Here is an 11,816-nt window from a genome sequence, read left to right on the forward strand (position 1 = left end):
GAAGATGCTCAGCTGGGGGGTTTATGATTTCTGCTTGGGGATGATCAGTAACTTGATGTTCCCTGATTGGGGATTAGAGACATTAATAAACCATATTGGAGAAGAGCAAAGTGTTGGAGAACCGGTAGTGTTGAAGATGTAAACTCTGTTGGGGAGCCATGTCTTTGTCGGGAGCGTTTGAAGATATCTTCTTAATGATTACTCTGTGGGGACATGATCTTGTGAATCCGGCTCTATGGGGAGACATGGGTGAAAGTTGCCCCCAGTATTACAGTAACTACCATTCCTGGATTTGATTAGGACACACCACTAAGTTTTGATCAAGATGTCAGACTGGACTTTCATAGATTTGCCCCTGCTAGTAAGAACTTGAAGAGATTCACCTCGCGAGGACTTTATGAAGTGTATTTTGTAGGCGACATGCCCCTAGTAATCGTAAACTTAGGATGATGTCCCTGACTGTTTGGCTTTTGAGAGATTCTTGGAATCTTGATTTGATTGCCCCAGATTGATTGGGCAAAACGTGCCATGCCCCTCGTGTGCGTAGGAGACATTGCTTCTTGGAGTAATCTTGTCTGTCGGGATAACTTTCAGTCGTTAGTTGTACCCTGTGCAAAATTCTTTCTGTTGCTAACATTTGAAATTATGTAGCAGAATATGTTTAATAATGAATTCATGAGATGCAATGCATACGTCTGTCTTGAGTTTGTTGAAAAAACCTTAAAACTGGATATGCAAAAGCATGATGTTTATAAAAACGTGATGTTTGTAAAAACAAAGTGTCAACTCAGCATTGTCTGGAAAACCGTAAGGAGTCAGGATACCTTTTTGGTGATAGTATGCTTTCGAACTAACCATGCTTCAGTTAGGACTTTCAAGGGTTGTAACGTGGCTTGGTTCACGGTTTAAGAAACAAAGGATAACGGCTCAAAATTTATTCGTACCCATCCCAATCTTCGTGATGATCTTCAGTCCTAAACTCAGTTAATTCAACTTATGCATTCAGGTTCCAAGAGACTCTTGGATTTGCACCTTTGATGATGATGATGGTTCCCAAGCAAAGAGAACTTTTAAGATGGCAGTCACTTCTTCCTTTTGGTAGTCACAACATTGTGTTGTTCAGGAATTTATTGACTTTTCTTTTTTCATCTTTTTGATATCCCTAACTTTTGCCTGAACTGTCTATCTTGAGCTTACAGTCAGCGGGATGCCTTGATTTTTGCCTAAGTTTTCTTTTTTGATTTTTGACTTAGCAGGCTTTTCTTTGTATATATGTTTTTTCATCATTTTTGTTTATGAAAGATATTGACTGCCTTGCTTAATGACGTCTCCAACACTTCTTTGATGTGTGCGGATGAACGCTTGTGATTGAAACCTTTGTTGAAAAGTGTACTGAATGATTCTCTTAAAATAGAATGCACAACCAAATTAACTGAGAACTACCCTGCCCCAGGTTATGATCAAGGGTTTTAATTAGTACAAGAAAGAAACTTCTACTTCCTAGGCTCAAAGGGGTTGACGAGGGATTAACATCCTTATATCTCCACAGTTTAGGAATTGAAACAATGCCTGTACATCGTCAGCATAGTCCGCTCAAAAGCATACTGTCTGAGGTTGCGGTATCGTTTTCGTCATCCTCCCTCGAAAGGCATACAGCTTAAACAGGAGTTAAATATCACAAAACATATGCAAAGTAGAGACATAATTTTAAAATGAGTGATAGCGAAATAATTGATTCAAGACAAATATATGCAATGCACTGATGATGATTATTAAAACAGTTAATGTCTATCATGAGTCGAATGTTTAAACAAACAGGAAAGAACTTGCAAATGAAAGTAGATCTAATGATCCAAAAGTTTGTCCGTCGAGACGTCAATCAATCACGTCATGACCAGGCATAGGAGCGGTGATCACCACAGGGGTTTCAGGAGGGTTGGACTTGATTTCTCCGTCATTGATCAGATCTTGAATCTTATTCTTTAAGGTCCAACAATTGTAATGTCCAAGACTGTTGGAATGGTACGCGCACCTCGCATTGGGTTTATAGTAGGTGTTAGAATTCGTTGGCTCGATTGCCCTGAGCGTTTGGATCATATGAGTGAATTGATTGTTGTGACTCAGTTGTCGTGATTCCATTATCGTGACTCAGTTGTCGTGATTCCATTATCGTGACTCAGTTGTCGTGATTTCATTATCGTGACTCATTCGTCGTGACTTTGTTGTCGTGACTCAGTTGTCGTGACTTTGTTGTCGTGACTCAGTTGTCGTGATTCCAATATCGTGACTCAGTTGTCATGATTCCACTATCGTGACTCAGTTGTCGTGACTTTGTTATCGTGACTCAGTTGTCGTGACTTTGTTGTCGTGACTCAGTTGTCGTGACTTCATTGTCGTGGTCTTTTCTGATTTGAGTGTCATGATTAAATCTTTAATCGCACGCTTCAACGGTCTACCATCCTTTACACCATAACCAGGATTGTTCGAATAATTAGCGCATCTCGCATTGTAATTGTACACCAAGAATAGGAGTGCCTTCAATTCTTCTTGCCCCTTGGCTGAGTTCAGAATCAAAGTTTGGGATCAGATGTTCTGAGCCTGAAGGTGTTTGACTGATTGCTCGAAATCCATTTTTGCTGAAGTAAACAGCAAGAGAGGATGAGATACCTGTTGTGAGAAACCTGTTATGCGATGTTATGAGTGCAAATGCAATATTTTCAAAGATCTTTAGGAATTTAGTTAGCAACATTTAGAAAATGATTAGGTCGCGTCTTTGTCTGAAGAATTCTGAATTTTGTCTTTGAACGTCTTTCTTTGAGAACCAAGCTCACCATATCGAGTGGGTCATCGCCTCTGATTCGGGGACTTCTGAATTTGAAGGTACATGGCTAGAGGAAAATAAATCCTCTTGCCCCTTGATAAGAGTTAAGTCCTTGATAAGAGCACCTGAGATTGCGCGCCCTAAATTCCTAAGATCCTTGAAAGGGTTAGTTAATTATGTTATGCTTATGATGTCATGATGCCATGATGTTATGTGAATGCAGTTTATTAGACTTAGTATGAGATAGTAAGGACAAACAGGTCCTTTCAACAAAACCTGCGAGAAAATGAAGGTTAGTAGCAAACACAAACAAGTCACACCAGTCACGCAAGTCACACAAGTCACACAATTTTGCCTTATGGTTAGGCTTGCACGTGGTCCAAAGGTATGTACCCTCCCCCTGAAGTTTAGTTGGTTCAACCTGTCCTATATAAAGATTGGGTTCTAGGGAGCTCATATCATTGACCTTTCTCGAAGGCGCTTATCTCAGTTCGGCAATCGAATCACCAACCGAGAAGGTCCTGAAAGTCCAGTCCATATAAGTGTAGCTTCGAGTATCAACCAACTTCAGTCGGAACCAAAGTCGGCCATCTCGCTACTTTCTAATAGGTCAAAGTCAAGTTCAACTAAGGTTCTAGGGCAAATTAGTGCTTAATGACACCACGCAGCAGCCAAGTGTTTCCTCGAGTCGGATCCCAAGGAACACCAGGACAAACAAATGTGTCACACTAACGATGGCCACCAGATCAACCGCATCAGTATACGCTGTGCAGTCTCCTTGGTCTCATGCCATTTATCTAAGGTTCTCAGATCCGGGTTAGGATCTTTCACACAAGTAAATACCTAAAACAGCCTTTGAAATATAAAGCAGACAAATCAAACAATTAAAGTGAATCCTAAACTCTAAGGTAACCCCTCTTTTAATCGAAAGCATCCCCAGCAGAGTCGCCAGTTTTGTAACTCGGTGAACTGACTTTTAAAGAAATGTCGCGGTTAAGCAAGAGTCGCCACCGACTTTTATTTTATCCAATTGGAAAGGCAAAAAGAACAGGAAAGACCTTTGAAAGATTTTGAGTTCGGGGGTAGGTTATACAAAGGGAAGGTGTAAGGCACCCTTTGCATCCATGGTTATCCATGGGCTTTTAATTGCTTAGCTCACTTGTTTGAATGTTTGAAAAGTTTGAAATGTCGTGTGTGAATAGTAAAAGATTTCGTTAAGGACTTTAGCTTGTAAATAAGTGTAGCCTTGTTTTGAAAGCATTTGAAAATGAATTGGAAAAGATTTTGAAGTTTGATTTGAATGTGAGCAAGCAATTAAGAACTACCTACCCTAAGTCTGTCTTTCTTGTTCTTTAAGTCTTTCGGGCGAAAGGGTCTATCCGCACCATAAGAGGGCAGGAAGTCTTTCAATTGGATGTGCGGGTCATCGAAGGGTCATCGAGAATAATCGTTCGCCATAAGACTGTCCCTACCATGAAGAAGGCAGGTAGTCTAAGGGAAGGATATAATAGTCATTAGGCAACAGTAAGGATACCTTAGCATTCGAAGGGACTATCACCATTTAATCGAGGGACGAGATCATATTTATCGTAGGCAACTCGAAGGGACTATGATCTTTTATCGGAGGGACATGGTGATTTTTGAATCGAAGGCAGCAAGCTAAGTTATCTCTACGCTCGAAGGGACTTGACTATTTAATCGAAATCGAAGGCAACAGGCAACAAGAGGCGTTACCCTAGAGGTGGGTGGGTGTAGCAATCACGTGATTATATTCAGAAATTTATCTTGAATTAGTGAGTTACGTTCAATTTAATTATCTTGCCACTCCCTATCTTACTAACCACGCAATTAAATAACAATTATATTGTGCGGAAATTAAAAGACAGAAAATAAACCTACAACTATTACAAGGCTTCGGGATTAAGAGGGTACACAACCAAAATTTGGGGGATGCGGAAAGTAAAGTGCGAGAAAATAAAATCCTAATTACTATTACATCACAAAAATTGCAACCTATACACTTTCTAGAATTTAAATAACAGAAATTAAATAATATAAGTGGCATGATTAAATACAGACAGAATTTAAATGGCGAAAACAAATAAATAATTATAAAATAAATAAAGGACAAAATAAACAATCATGCGTCAATCAAAGGAGTTTGGGGATGAGAAAAGAATTCGCGAACAAAATGCAGTTTCGGAAAATCAGGGTTAAAAAAAACCTTATGGCTGAAAAAGAGGGTAAAAACCTAATCCTACAGTTTGATAGACAACCCTTACATTACTGACAGTCACATGGTTTTGGTTAATGGCTAAACAAAAAAACTAAAATTAAATTATTTAAATTTATTATTCTAAAGAAATCCTAGTTTTGATAACTAAGTCTACAATTAAATTAGGATTAAACCTAAAACTAAATTAAATTAATTAACCCTAAACCTAAAAATAAATTCTAATTGAATTATTAGTATTATTTAAAATTAAAACTATTATCATTTTGTTTGTTGTTTTTTTTTTAGTTAGAAAAAAAGTTTTTGAAAAGAGAATAATAAAAATAAAAGGGAAACAGCGATGTACAAGAAAGAATAAAAAAAATTTGCAAAATACCTGAATTTTATCCTGTGCGGCATGCCTCCGGTGGTCTATGATGTGTATGCGCTGCTTGGGCCTTTTGATCACGTAACAGTGAAGATCCAATGACAGGTGACTGATGGTGCATAGTGAGCGCGTGCGGAGGCATAACACTGAATCGGCGAAGTTAGTAATTGCTAAAAAATATTGTCTTCAACCAGGTTCGAACCTGGGTCTTGTGGTATGCCAATGGAATGTCCTGCCAATTGTGCCATGTTTGTTAGTCAATATATACATGGCAAAAATGAAATAAATATTATTTAGTCAAGTGAATGGAAAGAGTCAAAGAATCAGGAGCTGGGCCCCATGTCTGCACGCGCCAGCCAATGAATGAGTGAGAGAGAGCATTGAATTTTTGACTGGCCATTGAGACGCTTCCACGCGTGGGGAGAGAGAATGGGCATTTTGACCCAGCCAATGAGAGAGCGTGAAGACGCCACACCACCAAGTCAAAAATTCTCAATTACAATTCATCGTCCCTTCCAAAGATACCTGCGGATTCTGCAACGGAATTTCCTGTGGAAATTCCTGCGGAATTTTCCTTCGTTTTTTCTGCAAACAAGAAAACTCAAAAACATGCGTTAGATGAAAATCAAAGCTGCCCAGATCCGATGAATAGACCCTCACAAACTCAATGGAGGGGTCGTTTTGGTCCGAAGCCGTCTGCACCCATGAGAACGAAATGCCACAAAGTTCTTGCCCTAGCCATGGCAATCCATGGTTCTGACGTCATAACTTCATTATAAAGGTTCATATCTTCCCTAATAGATGCCATAAACTCACAGAGACCATCAAACCACATTAAAACTCGCTAATGTATGAGATACGAAAATCAAGAATGCACATGAATATCAAAAACTCAGTACGAGCGTTTTAGGTGTTATATCGTTCAACCAATGATGCAAACTTACCCTTTGTTACCTGGAAGGATGATTGGGACGATCCTATGGCCTTGAATGGGGCTGCTAACATGTATACGAAAATCCAAAGTTTCTTGAGTTTTTGTTTTTTCGTTTTGAACCCTTGTGCTCTTGCCTCCCTCTTGATTTTTTCCTCCCCTTATGCTGAATGATGTGAGAATATATAGAGGGTGAATTAGGTTTAGAAATATTTGGAAAGAATCAATATTTGATTGAAGAAAATTTTGATTTTTTATTCTTGCATTCAATCTTTCTTTTTTTTGGCTTGCAATCTATTTCCATGCCCTTTTCCACGTAGTGTTTGGCTTTCAATTTTGTTTTGGATTGACAAAGATATTTGGAGAGTTAAATATCATCCATCACTATTAAATCATACTTTTATTTGATTTTAATTTGACTTTAAATAAATAAAAATCAAATATAAAAAAAATAAAACCATGACAATAGATAATAATTGATCCATGGGTCCCTTGAATGATTAAAATAATTTCCCATGGATTGATTCAAATCTTTTTATATTTTACTTAATTTATTTAGGTTTTTAAATGAATAAAAATCCAAATAAAATAAATAAATGTTACAAAAATAAATGAATGCCCTTATGGGCCCTTATTTAGGTCATATTCCCATTTAGAAACCAAAACTTTAGGTCCATTAACTTAAAAGTCCAAGATTGGTCAATTGGGGTTTTATGCGTTTCTCAAATTTTGTCCAACTTGCGCCAATCATGTTTCTCCCAATTTTTAAGATATGGAAGAGTTTTAGGACTTTTTGGAAAGCTTAAAGAGTCCCCTAAAATATCCTTTTGGTTTCATCTCAATTGAGTCTACCATGTTCAAGTTACGAGCTTCGAGAAAAAATGACTTTTTTGCGATCCTTTAGAAGAACCTATAATGTTTTGGCTCATATCCCTCGAACGAAGCATTTTTGGCCTTGGCATGTGAGAGACAAATTGTAGAGAATTCAATTTCCTTCAAAATGAGCTTTGGATGAAAAAATTTTTGATGTTCCATGTGAAAGTTACGGCTGGTCAAAGTTCAGTTGACTTTCTTCTATACAAAACCCTAATTTAGAAACTTTTTGATTTGTTGATTTTTTATCTTTCCTTGATGAACCATGATCAATTCTTGATCAAATGGTGAATGATACTTCAATATTAGGATCTTGACAAAAAATCAGGAGTTTTGACATTACTTTGACCACAGTTGACTTTTAGGTCAAATTAGTCGATTATCGGTCATTTGGGCCATTGAGTGAGCAATCTTTTGAATCGGGACTTGAAACTTGGCATGAGGAAACTTTGACTCATATGAAAGGCCATGTAGTCCGCTTGAGGTGTCAGAAGTTCAGATTCCTTGATTAAAGTAGAAACCCTAATTCAGAGGCTGTTGTTTAGGAGAGAGACTGCATGCTCCTTTCTTGTGCATTTTTGAGCATTTGAAAGTCAGATGGATTGAAATATGAATAGATATGTTGGGCAAATTTTGGGGTATGACAGAGTGTGTTTGGATGAAACATTTTAATGAGGTAATGTAATGTTTTGAGGGAATTTAAAATGATTTGCACAAAATTTATTGTTTGGATACAAAAATGAAGAATTGTTAAAATGATGGAAATTTTTGAAGTATTTTATCTAAGTTAAAGTTAATCATTTTGAAATGACACCAAAAACCAGTGTTTTAAAAACCGGACCGGCCGGTCGGACCGGTCGAACCGGGAACCGGTCTGGTTCAATAGCTGGATCGGAAATATCATTGAACCGGTGTGAACCGGTCAAAATTGGTGTAAACCGCTAAAACAAGCAGTTTTTCTGAACCGGTGGTTTAAATGGATTTTTAATTTTTTTTAATTTTAAAAAAAATTAAAACAATGTCATTTTGACTATTTTAATTAAAAATTAAAATAAAAAATAAAAAAATGATTGTAGACGCGATTGATTTTATTACAAATGATTTTGATATTGAAAAAGGATATCCCAACATTGAAACAATTTTTCTTTTATTGAAATTAGATTTAGTAGACAATGAAATTATTTTGTTATAAATTATTCAATTAAATTATGTTACGATTAAATTTTTGTTTATATTTTATAATTATGTACTATTTCATTGTGTGTGATACATATGTGTAAAATTTGAATTTAAATTATGAACTTGTGAATTTTTTTATAATATGATGTTTTCAAAAAAAATTAAGTACTAGTTATATTTTGTAGGGACTGAATCATTCTGTTCAACATATTTTATATGTATATAATTTTGTTATAACGACCGGTCTATTCAACCGAGTTATCGGTTTAACCCGGTTTAGTCATGTGGTTCGACCAATAAACCAGTGACCTAGTATCCTCGCCGGTTTAATGTCCGGTCTGGTTTTTAAAACACTGCCAAAAACCAAAGAATTTGAAATTCCTTCATACTCCATAAAATGTATTTGTTACTATTATTTCTACAAATTTTGCAAATTGGTCCTCATATTTTCCAAAATTACAAAATTGACCCCAAAATATTTAAAAAATTGCAAATTAATCCTTAATAATTTTAAAATTTTACAATTTGGTCGTTTAAATTTTTAAAAATTGCACATTGGTCCCTACTTTTCGATTTTTTATTTAGTTCAAAAATTTTAAAATTTATAAAAATAACCCCAAAATCCTAACGATGAATTACCTTAATACTTCATCTAAACAAAATAATTTAAAATGAATGGATTTTAATTGAATCATTTGAATTGTTTTGAATTTTAAATTCCTTTAAAATTTTAAATTCTTTGGTTTTTGGTGTTATTTCAAAATGATTAAATTTAACTTAAATAAAATACTCCATAAATTTCTATCATTTTAACAATTCTTTCATTTTTGTATTCAAACAATAAATTTTGTGTAATTCATTTAAAATTCTCTCAAAACATTACATTACCTCATTAAAATGCTTCATCCAAACACACTGTAAGATTATAGACTCTAAGGTTATTAGAAAAGAAAATTAAAGGAAAGAAAGTGAAAGGAAAGAATGTTTAGGGAAAAAAAGTTGAATGAAGTTAGTGAAAAATAAGATGATTTTTTAGTTGTTTGAAATCAATGAAAATGAAAAGAAAATGAAATGAAAGAAAAGATGTATATTAATTGAATGTCAAAAATACCCTTACTTTAAAATGCCATATTATATATGTGTAAATTAACTTTTATATTTTAATAAGTATACACGTAAATATATTAATATTACTATATCAAAATTTTTTTATTTTTTTATGATATAACTTACTAGCAAAATTAAGAAAATATATGATACACTGAAGCAAGCAAATGTGTATGAGAAAAGGGATTAGAGAATTAAAATGTTCATATGAATTGAATTTCCTCTACAATAAGGGTATTTTTATCTTTTTCTCCTAAAAGCAACTCTAATTTCATTTTCTTTGCAAATATGGACGGAAAATATTTTGGACGTGGGACCCACTTTAACCATTCTTTCCTTTCTTCTGACAAATAAACCAAATGATGGAAGGCACAAATTTTAAGATACTTTCTCTTATGCTACTTTCCATCGTGGAACTTTCAACAGAAACAAACACTGGGTAAGGTTATAGTAAAAACCTCACCGCAATAAGCCCTAATGGTATGTTTGGTTGTTAATAAGAAAGTTGAAGGAAAGAATATAAAAGAAAAGTAAAAAGAAAGATTGAGTATGGAGAGTGAGATGATATTTTAATTGTTTGGTAGGAGAGAAAGTGAAAGGAAAGAAAGCTAAAAATTTAAAGAAAATGTGAAAAAGTAAAAATGTATATTTATAAAATGGCAGAATTAACCTTAAACAAAAAATAAATATATGGAAAAATTAAAAATAAAAGCCACTAATTAATTGATAAGATAAATCATGTAAAATAATAAACAACATTTTATGGTACGAATTGGTCATATAAATAAAATAGTAGCATATATAAATGGTATGGGAATCACTAGCATTACATTTTTTAAGGATGGGAAGATTTGAGATTTTCAAAGAAACGTGAGGGTACAATTGTATTTTCAATTAATTCTGATGCTATTGTTGAGTATTCTGATGCTAAAGTCTATATAATATTTTGTTTATGTAAGCCCCTATCATTGTTTCGGACTTAAGAATTTCTTAAACCAAGTACTTTAAATGTTTTTGACAGTTTGACACTGATAGACACCTATCTCGTTATTAATGTATTAAATATTAATGACAACTTTCTCGTCATTTACTTTTGACAGTGATGGACAAGTCTTCTGATTATTGAAGATATGGATTGATAAATTAATTATTCTGAATCATTCTATTATAACATACATAGATTAATTAGTTTTTGAAAACTAAGTGTAAATAAAAACAAGAGAAAGTTATAGAGAAACTTTAACGCCACCTATATCTCTTATGTAGGAGTATGTATCACGTGATCAGTTGTCAAAAATACTTCTTTACTTTCGTTAATGTAAATTTGGAAGTATATTTTTTATAAAATAAATTGATTTTTTCATAGATACATTTACAGAAGCGTTAAAAACATAAGAACATTGGGAAAATACAAATTATTCTAGTTTAGTAAATCTTCCGAAAATATATCTATGGAACGTTCTGTCATATTTTCAAATCAACTACATTTCCCTCATAAGTTCCAATTTTTTAAACAAAAACGGAACATAAATTATAGTGCAATTTACACGATGTATTCTTTTGGTGTACTATTTTCCATTGCCTTTAGGGTTTAAGAAAATGGAACATCAAATTATAGTGCAATTTATACAAAGTATTTTTTGGTGTAATATTTTCCATTGCATCAAGATTTAGGTTTTAACGTTTAAACAAATGGAACATCAAATTATAGTGCAATTTATATGATGTATACTATCTATTTTTTTTATACTATTTTTCATTGTCTTAGAGTTTAGGGTTTAAAAAAATAATATCAAAATATAACATAACGTACCATAGATATATCTACGGAATACTATATTTTTATGTTTTTAACGCTTTCGTAAATGTACTTACGAAATAAATCAACTTTTTTTTTAAAAATGCTTCCGAATATATATCTATCAAAGCAAGATGCATAATTAGAATTTCGTAAGGTAATTAAGAGAATCAAGGAGTATAATGAGATATTTGAAGTTATATATATATATATATATTTTGCAGACTTGGAATGAACTTTTTTCAATTTTATTCTATTATTTTTGTTTCAAATTTGATTATAATTTTGATTTTTCATTTTTATCCATTATTGATGTAATTAACCTTTGTTTTAAAATGTTCCAATTTTGGTTAATATATAATATTTTAAATTTAAAATGACGATGCTAATAAGATTAATTAACACACTATTTACTAATAAATTATTTTAGATAAATTATTTATATTGTATTAATTAAATTATCAAAATAAATAACTTCTAAAGTTGAATATGAATTCTTTTGGGTTA

Source organism: Vicia villosa, linkage group LG7 (genome assembly GCF_029867415.1).
Source record: "Vicia villosa cultivar HV-30 ecotype Madison, WI linkage group LG7, Vvil1.0, whole genome shotgun sequence".
Lineage (NCBI taxonomy): Eukaryota > Viridiplantae > Streptophyta > Magnoliopsida > Fabales > Fabaceae > Vicia > Vicia villosa.